Raw genomic sequence first — 16,842 nt, forward strand, 5'->3', positions numbered from 1 at the left:
CAGAAGCCCTTTACTTGGGAGGGAGAAAGGGGGAAAGGGAGGGAGAAAAGCAAGGAGTGGGGAAGGCAGAAAGAAGCTGCCCAGAGGAAGGCTTGTCCCTGTCTAGCGGCCTGGCCCAGGGGGGATAGATGGGGTGGTGGGGTCCCTTGTTGGACGCTGGTTTCCTACAGCCCCCACTTTCCATGGTTTATTCCTGGGGGCAGCCTCACTGTCAGAGCTTGAGGCCCCACAGAAGGAGTGGGGTGGGGGTGCACACATGTACACCTCCTGCGAAGACCAGTGAGGTCTGCGGTTAAGTAAGATACCAACTAGCACCCACTCAGAGTCAGAATTTCGGACAGGCCTCCCCTGGGGGATGCTCCTGAGCTCTTATTGAGTTAAAAACAATTCTGGGAAAGCAGCTCGTCAAATGGAAATTCTCCAAAGGTCACCCCTTGCTGGGACCATTCCAGAAGGCAGGAGGGCAGGAGGCTTCCCCCTCGGGGTGGAGAATTCTGTCCTCGCTGTCTTTTGGGGAGGGAAGGCAGAAGCCTCTGGTGCTGTGCAGTGGCCTGGCAGTCTCATGGACGCTGACTGTGTTGGGGAGCCCTGTGTTCTGGCATTGGTTCAGACCCAGCTCTAACTGTGTGGGCCTGAGCCCATGTCGGACTCTCAATTTCCTGATCTCTAGAAGCCCAGGGAGTATGGTACCTTGCCTCCCTTCAGTCTCAGATGGGCTGGGGTTACAGTGCACACCCCACCCCACCCCCGACCCTGGGCAGGAATTGCTCTCATCCAGGGTAAAAGGAGCCTGGCCCACGCTGAGGCAGGAGGTAGATGGGCCCCAGGCTGAGCAGCTGGAGTTGGTCCCCTGTGGACAGATACTCCAAGATGAAGAGGAGGAGGAGCTGAGCCCTGCCCAGGTAAGAGACAGAGACCACATACTTCTCATTCTCGAGGTCAAGGAGACCTTCCCGACTATACATGTGCAGAAAGGCTCCTTGGAGGTCAAAAAGGGATTGATGTCAACCTACCCATAGGCCTCTTCACTAGAATCCATCTTGGCTAAGAGATGCGTGTGCACACATGGGAGGACCCAGAGATAAACCAAATACGGACTCAGAACCAGGCAAAGCAAGATGGTTGGCCAAATTAAACCCGGAAGAAATGCCCCATATAAGTGATTCAAACTACCACAAGGGCGTGACTCTCTCTGAGCCCACCCGTGTGTGTGTGTGTGTGTGTGTGTGTGTGTGTGTGTGTGTGTGTGCCTATTCACACGTACTCTTTTTCCTCCTAATAGACACTTGTTTCACTACTTTCTGACTCTCTGTGGAAATTCATTTCTACACAGCTGATGGGCCAGGGCCTTGTTACTGGCCACTGGTCCCTGGTGGTCTAGTGGCAAGGATTCAGCGCTCTCACTGCTGCGGCCTGACTTCAGTCTCTGGCTGGGAACCGAAACCCTGCTTCAAGCCTCTGCAGGCCGAGGCCACCCGAGATCAACTCTACTTCCACCCACCAGGCCAGGCTGGAAGAACCAACATAGTCAGCGACCTCTGAGAGACAGAGTGAGGGCCCTTCCTAGAGCCACCCTGCTATGATCATGAACTACCTCCTGCTGTCCTGGGAGGTGGGATTCAGAGAAGCTCTAGGCAGGCAGGATAGGGGGTGAGGTCAGGCAGCTGCCCCAGAGATCAGCCTTTCAAGACCCAGCATCTGAGAGGAAGGCTGGCTGTACTCAGTGAGAAAAAAACATCAGGGAGGCAGTAGTCAGGAGCTGAGCAGGAGCAGGGCCCAGACAGCCCCCTTTCTCTGCAGCATCTTTGTGGCTCCTGGTTGTTAGGAGCAGGCTCTTCCGTTGCTAAGCAACTGGAGCCTGGTGGATTAAAACCAATTTCCTGAGCTCACTGAAAGGGGGAGGGAGAGGAGGTACAATGCAGATGCCCTGGGGAAGCTCATCCCTGCCTCCAACCTTTGTCGGTGCATGCGGGTGGAGGTGAAGGGAAGGTGAGGTGCAGCTGGGAGCTGATCTCTAGGGAGAAGGTTGGGGGTGGGGTGGCTGGGGGAGGGCTATGCACCAGATATCCATTATAAAGACCAAAAGACCAGAGCGAAACTGGCAATTAAGATGCCAATTAGAGCACTAATGAATGCTAATGCTGCTCCTTTTTGAAACCCCAGAAAAGGCCTGCAGTCCCTGGGGTGTTTCTGAGCCACCTGACCAGGCCAGAAAGGATTGGGCAAGGTTTGTCCTCCAAAGATGGGAGGATCAGAGCATTTTAGGGTCCACGGGCCCCCAACAGTCCTGGGGTCCTACCTCTTGTTGAATGACAGAGGCCCCTCGACACGCTGCCCTCCGCCTAGATAATAACCTCCAGATGACAGGGAGCTCACTTCCTCCTGCAACAGCCCTTTCTGTATCTTTCCCATAGAGAGTGCTTTGCCCCACATGGCCCAAGTCTGTCTTCCTGTGGCTCTTTCCCGCAGGAGCCAAGGGAGTCATCCCAATCTGCCCTGCTGTAGGGACATGTAGCCTCTTTCTTCTGTGAGGCCCACCTCCTACCTCTTGCCACTACTCAAGGGACAGAATGGGTGGGGCCTCACCATCACTTGGTGCCCTCTGATCCCCCACCCCCAGCCTGGTCTTTAGCCTCCTTAAGGAAGAAGCCACTAGGATGGACAAATTTACAAAGAGGTCCTGGATCCAATTCCTGCCCCAGAGTCCAGGCTTCTCCCACTACTCTGCTCAGGCAGAGACCTCCTGTCTCAGGACTTCATCAGTCAGTGCTCAGGTTTTTCTCTCTCTGCTAGGGTTTCTGTTTTAGGAATAACTGGCTCTGGTCAGAGGAGGAGAGCAGTGTGTCTTCTCCCTGCTTGGTTATCTGTGCCCTGATCCTGAATATCTTTAGGCCTCAGCTGCTGCTTCCTAAGCAGGGCTGCTTCCTGGACTTGGGCCTGCCTGGGCTTTGTTATTTCAATCTGACTGGCAGACCACCTCCCCATGCCGGTGTCCCCTCAGCAATCAAGGGCACATTCAGTTGGTGCTCAACAAACATTTTCTTTTTCTTTATAACACTTTCCATCATATAACATATGTTACTTATTATTTTGTTTTTCTGTTTCTCCCCATTTTGATATAAGTTCCATGAGGGTTGAGATTCTGTGTTTTATTTGCCATATCTCAGTGTGTAGAATAGGCCTGACACCTTGTAGGTCCTCAACAAATATATGCTAAAAATAATCAATATATGCTTACACATATAGATAAGCTCTTTATGTATTCATATGGCATGATATCCAAGCTAAATTGCTGACTAAAAGAAGCAAGGAGGGGACTTCCCTGGTGGTCCAGTGGTTAAGACTCCATGCTTCCACTCCAGGGGGCATGGGTTCAATCCCTGGTCAGGGAATTAAGATCCCGCATGCCGTGCTGTGCAGGCAAAAAATTAAAACAAAATTTTAAAAAAACAAAGCAAGGTACAGAACAGTATGTATCATATGGTACCCTTTGTGTGGAAGAGCAAAAGTGTATAAAAAAGCATTTTATTTTGTAAATTCTCAGGTTGTCATTGAGAAGATAAACAAGAGACTTGGTAACCATGGGCAGGAGAGTTGGGTCACTGAAAGAACAGGCATAGGATACATATTTCTCATGATGTACCCTTTTTTTTTTTTTTTTTTTAAACATCTTTATTGGAGCATAATTGCTTTACAATGGTATGTTAGTTTCAGATTCACAACAAAATGAATCAGTTATATATATACATATGTTCCCATATCTCTTCCCGCTTGCGTCACCCTCCCTCCCACCCTCCCTATCCCACCCCTCCAGGCGGTCACAAAGCACCGAGCTGATCTCCCTGTGCTATGCGGCTGCTTCCCACTAGCTATCTACCTTACGTTTGGTAGTGTATACATGTCCATGCCTCTTTATTGCTTTGTCACCGTTTACCCTTTCCCCTCCCCATAGCCTCAAGTCCATTCTCTAGTAAGTCTGTGTCTTTATTCCTGTTTCACCCCTAGGTTTTTCATGACATTTTTTTTTTCTTAAATTCCATATATATGTGTTAGCATACGGTATTTGTCTCTCTCTTTCTGACTTACTTCACTCTGTATGACAGACTCTAGGTCTATCCACCTCATTACAAATAGCTCAATTTCGTCTCTTTTTATGGCTGAGTAATATTCCATTGTATATATGTGCCACATCTTCTTTATCCATTCATCCGATGATGGACACTTAGGTTGTTTCCATCTCTGGGCTATTGTAAATAGAGCTGCAATGAACATTTTGGTACATGACTCTTTTTGAATTATGGTTTTCTCAGGGTATATGCCCAGTAGTGGGATTGCTGGGTCATATGGTAGTTCTATTTGTAGCTTTTTAAGGAACCTCCATACTGTTCTCCACAGTGGCTGTATCAATTTACATTCCCACCAACAGTGTAAGAGGGTTCCCTTTTCTCCACACCCTCTCCAGCATTTATTGTTTCTAGATTTTTTGATGATGGCCATTCTGACTGGTGTGAGATGATATCTCATTGTAGTTTTGATTTGCATTTCTCTAATGATTAGTGATGTTGAGCATTCTTTCATGTGTTTGTTGGCACTCTGTATATCTTCTTTGGAGAAATGTCTATTTAGGTCTTCTGCCCATTTTTGGATTGGGTTGTTTGTTCTTTTGTTATTAAGCTGCATGAGCTGCTTATAAATTTTGGAGATTAATCCTTTGTCAGTTGCTTCATTTGCAAATATTTTCTCCCATTCTGAGGGTTGTCTTTTGGTCTTCTTTATGGTTTCCTTTGCTGCGCAAAAGCTTTTAAGTTTCATTAGGTCCCATTTGTTTACTTTTGTTTTTATTTCCATTTCTCTAGGAGGTGGGTCAAAAAGGATCTTGCTGTGATTTATGTCATAGAGTGTACTGCCTATGTTTTCCTCGAAGAGTTTGATAGTTTCTGGCCTTACATTTAGGTCTTTAATCCATTTTGAGCTTATTTTTGTGTATGGTGTTAGGGAGTGATCTAATCTCATACTTTTACATGTAGCTGTCCAGTTTTCCCAGCACCACTTATTGAAGAGGCTGTCCTTTCTCCACTGTACATTTCTGCCTCCTTTGTCAAAGATAAGGTGACCATATGTGCATGGGTTTATCTCTGGGCTTTCTATCCTGTTCCATTGATCTATATTTCTGTTTTTGTGCCAGTACCATACTGTCTTGATTACTGTAGCTTTGTAGTATAGTCTGAAGTCAGGAAGCCTGATTCCTCCAGCTCCATTTTTCGTTCTCAAGATTGCTTTGGCTATTCGGGGTCTTTTGTGTTTCCATACAAATTGTGAGATTTTTTGTTCTAGTTCTGTGAAATCATGATGTACCCTTTTGTGCCTTTGAATTTTGTACCATTAACATGTATTACTTAAATGTTTTTATTAAAAATTTAAAGCTTAAAGACATTTTTTTTTTTTTTTGCGGTACACGGGCCTCTCACTGTTGTGGCCTCTCCCGTTGCGGAGCACAGGCTCCAGACGCGCAGGCTCAGCGGCCATGGCTCACGGGCCCAGCGGCTCCGTGGCATGTGGGATCTTCCCGGGCCGGGGCACGAACCTGTGTCCCCTGCATCGGCAGGCGGACTCTCAACCACTGCACCACGAGGGAAGCCCTAAAGACAATTTTTAAACTTCAAAAATAAAAGCCAACTTACTGAACCATCTCCAACAACCTCAGGTACTACTGTTTGTCAACTTGACCCTAGTTATATAGGCCTATGTCATGTGATCTCCTAACTGCCATTCTTTTAGGCAGTCTATATTTAATTATCACAGATAACATAACTTGCCCATGTCAAGTTGTTATGTTGAAACAGACAAGTCCATACTATATGCCAAACATTTTCATCTGCCTTAGTTGCAATCAGCAAGATCTCATTCTTTCATTCTCTCCTATCAAGATTACCAGTCTTTTCATTTCTGCAACATGAGGCTATGTATATCTTTGATGAGATAAGTTCTCTCTCATTCACTGCCCATGGGAGCATAAATTATTATGGTTTTTCCCAAAAGTGGTGTATCAATATGTACTAAAGCTTAAAAGTATTCATCCTCATGAGCATCCACTTCTGGATAGCATAAAGAAAATATTAGAAATATGCATCATGTTTTACGCATAAGGATCTTTGTCATGACATTGTTTATAATGGGAAAGTATTTGAAATCATATGAATTTCCAACAAGAGGAAAATGGTATTAAAATAAATTATGGCATGGCCATGTGATAGAATATCATGCAACCATTAAAAAAATCATGCTTTTTGGGAAACTGAATTTAACTTTATGGAAGAATGTTGAAGGATGCGATGAATTATACATACAAGATATACTGTCAGGGGCAACCATGGGAATTATGGAAAACAAAATGGCAGAATAAACCTAATAAACAATTATGAGAGAGCAGAATGCCAGACTAAGCCTGAAGAAGAATTATGAAATATAGGACTTCCAAATAAGTTCAGTGTAGCAACTGATATAAAGTGAATACGGGCTGACTGTTTACCAAAAGTACTGAGCAAAATAGGTAATACAGGTTCTAAGAATCCATTTGGTTCACCATTAGCTTCAATGGTAGAAAAATATGGGAAGCCCAGAATGTTGCTCGTAGGTCTCTCTCTTAAAAGACTGATTTCACTCTATCATGTTTGTGATGGGGATACTTATTAAAACCCTATACAGTAAGTCCCCTACATACGAATGAGTTCATAAGTCCAATTTGTTCATAAATCCAACAAGGTTAGCCTAGGTATGCAGCTAACACAGTCAGCTATATAGTACTGTACTGTAATAGGTTTATAATACTTTTCACACAAATAATACATAAAAAACAAACACAAAAATAAACATTTTTAATCTCACAGTACAGTACCTTGAAAAATACAGTAGTCCAGTACAACAGCTGGCATACAAGGGCTGGCATTGAGTGAACAGGCAAGAAGAGTTACTGACTGGAGGAGGGAGAGGAGGTGGGAGATGGTAGAGCTGAAGGATCATCAGCAATAGGAGATAGAGGGCAAGCTGCAATTTCACTCATGCCTGACATTGATGGCACAGGTTCTGGTTCCTTGCTGGATTCAATTCTATCTACCCTCTTGAAAAAACGATCCAGTGATGTCTGGGTAGTAGCTCTTTTTTTCTCATCATAGATGACACAGTAGCACTGGATTGCATTGTGAACGGCTGCTGCAACCTTCGTGTACCATTCTATGTTAGAGTCCTGTGCCTCAAAAGCTAACAGTGCCTCCTCAAATAAAGAAAATCCCCTTGCCATTTCCTGCATCATGAATCTCTTTGGTTCTTCAGTTACTTCTTCTTTCCCTGGTCTCTCTTCATTCTTTCTCTGGGCCTCCAATTCCTGGCGCTTCTTAGCAGTACCAGCTACATCACCGCTGCTTTTACACTTGCTTCCGGACATCCTGGGCTTGAAATAAAGATACTGTACTACTGTACTCTATACAGTACTGTACACTAAAGTACACAAAAGCTCAGCCATTTGTAGAGGATGCATGCATGTGACAATGGAAGCCAGACACGTGAACTAACTTACTTGGTTGGACATGCAAACGCACGTTCGCATCTTTGAAAGTTCGCAACTTGAATGTTCGTATGTAGAGGACTTACTGTATTTCAATGGCCAGAGGAAGGCTTTTCTGGGGTAGACAAATTGGTCTACTTACAGGAATCTTTAGAAAAACCCAACCCAACCAATGGATTATTGAAAAATCTCTGAGATGAATATTTCTCAGGAAGTAAATGCAAGAATGAATTGGGTAGCCATAAACAATTAATTAATATATTGGAGGAAGATATTAAGAAACGGAAAACTCCTTCTCTTTCTCCAAGTTCACAATTCTTCCCTACTTTTGCCCCTTCTGCTCCTTGTTTCCTTTCACCATTCCTTGTTTCAATCTAGGACCTGGGAGAAGGTGGGTAATGACCTCTTGGATGGATGGTGCCTAGTGGGTCTGAGACCCAGAGATGACTTCCTTTTAGAAGAGGGAGAATTGCCAGCCTTACTCAAATGTCCTGATATGGGTTGCCCAAGACTCAATTTTACCTCTGAGATTCTCAAAAAACCAAACATGCAAAACATAGGGAAGCAAAAATGATTAAAGGAAAGAGCAAGGAGTCATTTAGAATTTGAATAAGAGACTGTGCCTTAGAATAAAGGCATTGGATTGGTAACTGTAAGGCCAGCAGGTCCGGGGAAGGGCCCAGGGAGTCAGACAGAACCCCCGCCAGGGTGGTTGATGCAGCCGGACCCACGAGTGGCATCAGCCCGGGACTTTCCACCTGCTCAGGAAACAGACCCAGGACTTTCCACTCGGCCCCGGTCTTCCCGCTCCCCGAGGGGCGGAACCAACGGCTCTGAGGCTGATGCAACCAACACCTGACATTGCCACAACACCCGAAAGATTACCAAAAAAGGGGGCTGCTTCACACAGCAAGCGCCTCCCCTGTGTCCACCCCTATAAATTTTGTTCACACCCGCAGCCGGGCGCGACTTCTCTGGCCCCTTTATCTCGGACCAGTGAACCTCGCCCGGGAGCGTTCCCAAATAAAGCTTGTTTAAGCTCTCCTCCGTTTTTGGTGCCGTTCCTTACAGTATCTGGTTGCCCTGGTAACTTGCAAGAAAAATAATTTTAAAAAGCAGTATAAATGGCAAAATGAGAATGGAAACTAGAATGGCTTTCAAACCTCCCTATTTTTTAATCTCTGCATGAAGAAAATCTATCCTACCCTTCTGGAGCTCCAAAGCTCAAATGCTTCTTTAGAGGTTATCCAGGACTCCTGGGAACACCAGAAATGGTAAGAGTCCGTATACCCTTTTGCCAGCTATTACTATTTTAAGAGCTCTTTTCCAGTGCTCCAGGAAGATCTGTAACTTTTTTCTGAGGTGCTCCATGGAGTGTTTTCAACCTGCAGCCCTATGCATGGGATGTATACTGGCTGCTGCATGAACTATTGCTATTGGCTGTCTTGCTCGACTAAAGGAACAAGCGTGATGAGGCTCTATTAGGTTCCTAGGGATGCTATAACAAAGTGCCACAAACTGGGTGACTTAAAACAACAGAAATTTATTCTTTCACAGTTCTGGAGGCTAGAAGTCTGAAATAAAGGTGTTGGCAGGGTCATCTCTCTGAGACTGAATAGAATCCTTCTTTGCCTCTTCCTAGCTTCTGCTGGTGACTGCCAATCCTTGGTACTCTTGGCTTGCAGCTGCATCATTTTAATTTCTGCCTCTGTCCTCACATGGCATTCTCCCTGTGTGTCTCTGTCATCACACAGTGTTTTCATCTTCTTAAAAGGACACCAGTTACATTGTATAAGAGCCCGCCCTTTGCTTGTTGACATTTGCAAAGACCCTAATTCCTAATAAGGTCGCATTTACAGGTTACTTGGTGTTAGGACTTCAACATATCTTTTTGGAGGATACAATATAACTCATAACAGAGACCAAATAATAACTCCTATTATCAGGGAATACCATGCCTCAGGAAGTCTACAGTTTGCCCCCTCCAACAACTCAGGTTGCTTTTCATACCTTGGAAACTCAGCACAAGGGATTGATGTTGGCAATCCTCGAAGTCTTTCTGCAGAAGGTGAGCTGGAAGAAACTACAATGCCGCACTCAAGAAGCTGGATAAATCCTCTCTGATTTTCACGAATAGTTTACTGGGCATTATCTAAATTTACAAGGATGGATCCAGGGGCAGATTAGTAAAAGCCCTTTGTCGTCTCTACTTTTGTGGCAGCCTTTTTGCCTAGAAATCAAGCACAAGTAAGAGAAAAAGTAGGTGGATTGCAAGGACAGTTTCTCAGATATTGGCAGTAACAGCAACTCAGTTTTGGGAAAATATGGAGAAAGATAAAGAAGGCAAAAAGAAATTTAAGACCTCAGTGTTAGCTTTTCAGTTAAAATTATTCACAAAGGAAAGAGACCCTTATCTGAAGTCATCAACTCATAAGAGGGAGTCCCCTAATGTAAAGTCAATATGTCACTATTATAAGAAGATGGGGCCCTAGAGAAATGGATGCCAGAAGAGATTGAAGAATATGCAAGGGATAGAAACCAACTCTGAAGCTTTACAACTGCATCAAAGAGACTACCCCCCAGGAAATCACACAGGAAATAACTGGCAAGTGGTGCAAACTAATGAGCAAAATTGGCATAATGGGGGAAACTTGGAGCTGAGAATGGGAAATACTTATATGTCTGTTTCTTTTCCCTGCCTTAATCTTTCCCTGGCTGTTCTTATGGATACTGGAGGCACATGTTCTGTATTTTCTAATGATCTTTCTCATTTTTCCTTTACCTATAAAAATATTCAAGTTGTGGGTACCTCTGCACTACATTTTACCTGTTCTTCTCCTCTAAGTTTCCTGTGCAAATAAGTCATCTGTTAAAGGAACATGCTTTTCTTGTGTCTCTTGTTGTGCCTCTTAATCTGATGGGACGGGACCTGATCTGTAAACTAAGGGCTATCATATTCTATACTCTAGATGGAGATTTTGGTAAATATGTCCTTCTGAAACAAAAGAAGGACAGGATAGAGTGACAGTCTCACCTAAAAAAGTGCTGGAAAAGCACTCTGAATTATAGGAAATAGATTCATCTTTAGGAATTAGGATTTAGGAATCCTATGAACAAATGACACCTTTAATAAAAAGGATTAATACTAATGTTATAGCTTACAACAAATGAAAACCATGGCCATGGTCACAATATCCTCTCTCTTTAGCTCCAATACAAGAACTAGAACCTGCAATTACATAACTAGAAAGATGGGACATAATAAAAAAAAGGGGGGCCATTTGCCATGTACCTATAAAGAGGAAGGAAAATTTGACATGAAATTTCAACTTATAAATTTGTACAAGAAGTTAGTCATTTCTCTGACATCTTTTTTCCGGTTGTGGAGCACAGTCTCCGGACACGCAGGCTCAGCGGCCATGGCTCATGGGCCTAGCCGCTCCGCGGCATGTGGGACCTTCCCAGACCGGGGCACGAACCCGTGTCCCCTGCATCAGCAGGCAGACTCTCAACCACTGCGCCACCAGGGAAGCCCTCTCTGACATCTTTTATATCCATCCCTGCTATCTTTTTTTAAAAATAAATTTATTTATTTATTTGGTTGCGTTGGGTCTTTGTTGTGTGCACAGGCGGTGCACAGGCTTCTCATTGGGGTGGCTTCTATTGTTGCAGAGCACGGGCTCTAGGCGCGTGGGCTTCAGTAGTGTGGCACGCAGGCTCAGTAAGCTCACGGGCTTAGTTGCTCCGTGGCATGTGGGATCTTCCCAGACCAGGGTTTGAACCTGTGTCCCCTGCATTGGCAAGCAGATTCTTAACCACTGAGCCACCAGGGAAGTCCCCCTGCTACTATCTTAACCTCTATACCTGCATCTCCTAAATATTTTTCTGTAGGGGACTTATTTTTAGCTTTCTTTTCTCATCTTTAGCTGAGGAATCACGGTTCTTCTTTGTGTTTACCTATGGAGGCTTTCAATATTTGTGGCAATGAATCTCTCAGAGATTTGCCTATTATATATTCTCTAGATATTTATAAAAGAACTTGAAGAAGTTCCTTCGTGGCCCATGCTAGTTCAATACGTGAATGATTTATTGATAATTGTTAAGACTTTAAATGCCTATAAAGAAAATGCTTTGGCTTTCATAATATTTTTAGCTGCTGAAGAACATAAAACCTTCCTAGATAAATTTTAGTATCGTTAAATTGAAGTCAAATATTTGGGACATTTCATATTAGTCAATAGACAAAAGGTAGTTCCATTACAAAGTCAGCCTATTTATAAATGAAGTAAACTACTATGAAAAAAAAACCACTCCACCAATTTGGGGGGTTGGTTGGGTATTGCACGCAATGTATCTCTGCATTTTCTGAAAATACTAACCATCTCTTTGAGATGTCACATCATGCATCACCAGAACCTTTACAGTAGTCCAAAGAAGCTAGAGAAGCCTTTTAAACACTTAGAGTAGCCCAAAGGTATTAGGAGTTCCTAACTTTGACAAAATATTCCACCTTTTTTGTAATGATAATAAGGGAGCACTTAAGAAAGTGGTGTACTTTCTTAAAAGTTAGGCTCTGATTATAGGCTTATTGCTTACTTTTATGTGTTGTTGGATTCTTTTGTTCTAGAGATGCCAGGATGTTTATAAGCCTTAGCAGCAGTTGGTATTCTAGTTGAAAAGTCTCAGGCTTTGACTCTGGAACATTTAACTTACTTATATGCACCTCATGCTGTTACTGCTATTTTATAAATTCATAAGATACAACATTGTCACTGTGCCACTGGACTAGGTATGAACAAGTCTTATTGTCTAATTCTAATGTTATTCTAGGAAGGTGTAACCTTTTGAACCCAGCTACTCTGTTGCCAAATCCTGACCAAATAGCAGACAATGATTCCCTCACAGTTATAGCAGAAGATATTCAAAGTTTGCCTGACTTATCTGATATTCCTATTCCTAATCTTGATTTAATATTGTTCACGGATAGAATTTGAGTGAGAGACACACAGGGAAATAGAAAAGCATCATATACAGTAGTCAGTCCTCATGAGGTTTTAGAGGCTTATCCTCTCCCAAATATAAAGTCAGCCCAAGAAGTAGAATTCCTAGCTCTCTCTCTCTTTCTTTCTTTTTTTTTTTTTTACCAGAACATCAGGTAAGTTTATTTCAGATGTAACAGCAATGTTAAAATCAATAAGTTTAAATCTTAACTGCACCAAGTAAACTCAGCTATTTAAGTATTTTTAAAGTTATTCCCTCCAAAAAACTGAGGGAGTTTTTCTTTTCCACCCCATATACCATGGTTTCCCAATAGTTCTATTTTTGGAGGACTTTCAGTTGATGAGTAAACTGCTTTGGGGATATTTCTGAACTTCTTTCTCCAAATAAAAACTAATCTGGACCAATTATATATTGCATAGATTTCTCTGCAGATTCTTTTCTTTAGAACCTAATGCCATTACCATACAATATAATTTTTACCTATTTGCCCCACAGAAAAACTATCTGCCGTGAAAAATATAATGGATATATCCTGTGATCTTCCAGTTAATAGAATTGTTTTACCTCAATGATAATTTTTATCAAAATAACCAACTGAACATGGGACATTATTTCAGTCTTTACCGACTCATAGGCACACGAACTAGTGCCCACCTTCTACCTCTTCTACATCCTCCTCTTCCATAAGTGGATGGAATTATTTCATGTAAGTTTGATGTAGGACAATTCACCCTTTACAAACACAATTTAGGTTAAAGCCAGTGACTAGTGTGGAAAAAGAAACACTAAAATGATAGGGAGCCTACACAGTTCAAAATTTAATATTTTTTCCTCCATAAATAATATGTACTTAATTGTCATGAGGCAGCTATTTGGTTTTCATTAAATACATTTAAGGATACATTCATAGGACTGATTAGATAGTCTAGGTGAAATGGTTATAGAAATAGAGGCAGTGTCATTTCACAAAACTCATTTATATATCAAAATCTATTTTGATATCTGAAGTTTACAAAAAGGCTGAATTTTCAAACTAATTATACCTTCTGTAACTCAGGCACTCTTCTCTTAGCAAGAGCAAGCTGAAGTTTATCCGTGAAGGTAAAGGTGCTTAATGCTAAACTTTTCTTCTAAGCTTAGATTTGGACTGCTTAAGAAACTGATACCCAAGAAACCAGCATGGTCTTTCTACATTTTTACTATCTTGAGATTATAACCCTATAAACTCATTTATCAACTATCTTCCTTTTCTATATTATTCTTCACACTCAGCTAAGACTGTTGAAGTCTACTGTACCTTGTTTTTTTTTTTTTTTTTTTTAAAGGGCTTCAAATGCTTGGCTTTTTATTTATTTATTTATTTATTTATTTATTTTTGGCTGTGTTGGGTCTTCATTTCTGTGCGAGGGCTTTCTCTAGTTGTGGCAAGCAGGGGCCACTCTTCATTGCGGTGCACGGGCCTCCCACTATTGCGGCCTCTCTTGTTGTGGAGCACAGGCTCCAGATGCGCAGGCTCAGTAGTTGTGGCTCACGGGCCTAGTTGCTCCGTGGCATGCGGGATCCCCCGAGACCAGGGCTCGAACCCGTGTCCCCTGCATTAGCAGGCAGATTCTCAACCGCTGCACCACCAGGGAAGCCCTGTACCTTGTATTTTTACATTCTCAAATAAGAACTTAAGATTATAAAATGTGCATGAACATTGTGTAAAATAATTTTGTCATTCAACAACATGTATGAAGAGATGAAACTTTTATGCCAGAATTTACATAAGAGGATAAATATTATGAATCAACATTCCTTTTAAAGTCAAATGACAGAAAATGCAAGCCCTGTGCATTGTTTTAAAGTCTAATGAAAACACTTCTTGGGCCACCAGTATTGGCAATGTAGAAAATTTTAAATATTGGAGATGGGATTATGGAGGAAAACATGAAAATTTCAGATGTCTTCTATCTTACAAAAAGTTATCGACCCATCAAAGCCACTCATTATGTGCCAGAAAACGATCTGGCATAAACCAGTCCTGTCAGTAGAGGAGGTCACAGTGACATTTGCGTTATTAATGCTTCTAGACTTCTACTTTTTTCCAAGAATAGAAGCAATATGTTTAACAATTCCCCCACCCCCAAATTCTTAAACTCAATATCACAGGCACAGAATGTAAGCAAATCTGGGATGTTCTCCAACAGATAAGCAATAGCACAGCTATGTTATTCTCAAAAATACTGTCTAGATATTCTTTCCTCTAAAATCAAATGCTCAGTGGCCACACTTCTAACAGTCTGCATTAGCTGATATTAAATTCATTTGTTGTGCCATAAGTCCATCTAAGCTTCCTTTTAGGTATTTTTTAGTATGTCCAAGAGACAATGCCTGCTTCGGGTTTATTTAGGGGCACTCACCTATGAGGACATCAACTCCATTTTTAAGGTCTGACTACCTATTGTGGGTTTACTGAAGAAAGAGGACAGGAGAAAAAAAAGCAAATCACAACAAACCTCTTTAGGTCAGTTAAAGGCCATATCTCTAGCTGGGATATTAAAAATTAATCTCACCAGCCCACACTCTAAAAGTTAATGCCACTTCTAACAATCAACAGCAAGAAAAATAAACCTGATAACAACCAGCCCACTCATTAGCAAAAATCAGTTTAACTCAAATGCTGAGACAAAAGTATAATACTACCTACTCAAACTGTCCCACCTACCCTCAGCCGCCAGCGAGGAAGGAAGAAATAACTGCTTAACAGAACAAAATAAGCTTAGTATTTCTTACAAGGATAACAATGGTCCAACTTCTGAGATAATACTCAGAAGGACAAAAGGTGGAGTGAAGGCAATGTATAGGGATTGGTATCCCACAAAATCTTGAAAAATCCAAAGTACCACAAACACACTAAACTTGTCTATGAGTTAGAGAACAAGATATTGCTGCTGCTGCTTTTTGTCCTTTGAATTATACAGTATTTTGTAGACTCTGCCCTTCAATGTGAAAGCAGGACATTAAAAGAAATGAAATTGACACAAGTTTTTGGGACCATATATCTTATCTGTGAAACTAGACAGATCTATTTATACTTTCTCCTTCCTACAGTCAAACCACCTCACAAAAATAAGAAAACTAAAACAATCCAAACATGATTAATAAGTCCTTAAAAGTTTAAAACCTTTAGAGGAAAGGGAAGGAGTTTTGAAAGGAGGAAAAACAAGAACAAGGAAGGGGGAAAGCTTTAAAAGAAAGAGGGGGGTGGGGAATCAATGGGCATCTCTTTTATTTGGCAACAAGCAAGTGCAAGAAAGTTCATCTGTAATTTGTTCAGTTGTCTGTCTTTTGCACATGTGCGTTCTGGCCAGAAGGGACTTTGAGGTTTTCCTGCATCTGCGGGCTCTATCCACTTATAGTAATTCTTCTTTGTCTCAATAATCTCAAAGCCAAACTTTCTGTAGAGGTCAATTGCAGACTCATTGCTGATTTGGACATGCAGATAGATGTTGTCAAAAGTGCCAACTTTTTCACAGATGTTTAAGACATGATTTAACATTTTAGTTCCTATTCCTAGCCTTCGGTATGGTACCAGACACCCTAGTGTCATGATGTAAAGTCTCTTCTGATTCTGTGAATGATTCACCCTACAACATACTGCGCCTGCAGCAATATCATTGAAATAGGCAAATTTTGCTAGCTCGCCAACCTCCAGCACATCCTTATAGAACTTATCATTGTAGCTGACTGAAAAGATGACCTGGTTTAATCTCTACAACTGTTTAATATTGTGTGGTGTCACATCTCCCAGCTCGATCCGCCCTTCCATCTTCCCGGCTTGCTGAGGCCGTTGTTACCACCGATATCAACACCGTTGTTGTCGCCGCCCTGAGCTCTCCGCACCCTCAGCTCGGGCCACTCAACCCCCCACAAGCCGCCCTCCTCGCCTAGGGCAGGGAGCTGAGCTGGTGACGGAGGCCTCGAGAGTCGAGCGCGCCTCTATCTCCACAAGCGCACACGGGGCACTCGCCTCCCGCCCGCCGCCGCCGCCAGCCAGACCCGCCGCTGCGCTGTGAACTTTCACCGGAACTACTAGCTCTTATACAAACTTTTAAATTAGCCACCAATCTTAAGGTGAATATCTATACTGATAGTAAATATGCATTTGGTATCTGTCATGCTATGGAACAAATGTGGAGGAATAGAGGGAACTTTCTCATAGCAGTAGTAACTGAAATATAACACTAGAAACGTAATTGCTGATTTATTAGTCACCCCCGCTTCTCCAACAGATTTCT

The 16,842-nt window shown here is 42.5% G+C and overlaps 1 pseudogene across 1 annotated transcript; it reads right to left on the minus strand.

Annotated features, from left to right (window-relative positions):
* Positions 1–15,877: 15,877 nt before the first annotated feature.
* Positions 15,878–16,373, minus strand: LOC309839816 (N-alpha-acetyltransferase 50-like; annotated as a pseudogene). Its single transcript has one exon. The product of its transcript is annotated as an N-alpha-acetyltransferase 50-like (transcript).
* Positions 16,374–16,842: the final 469 nt, after the last annotated feature.

This window comes from Grampus griseus (genome assembly GCF_964374135.1).
Source record: "Grampus griseus genome assembly, chromosome: X".
In the NCBI taxonomy this organism is placed as follows: Eukaryota; Metazoa; Chordata; class Mammalia; order Artiodactyla; family Delphinidae; genus Grampus; species Grampus griseus.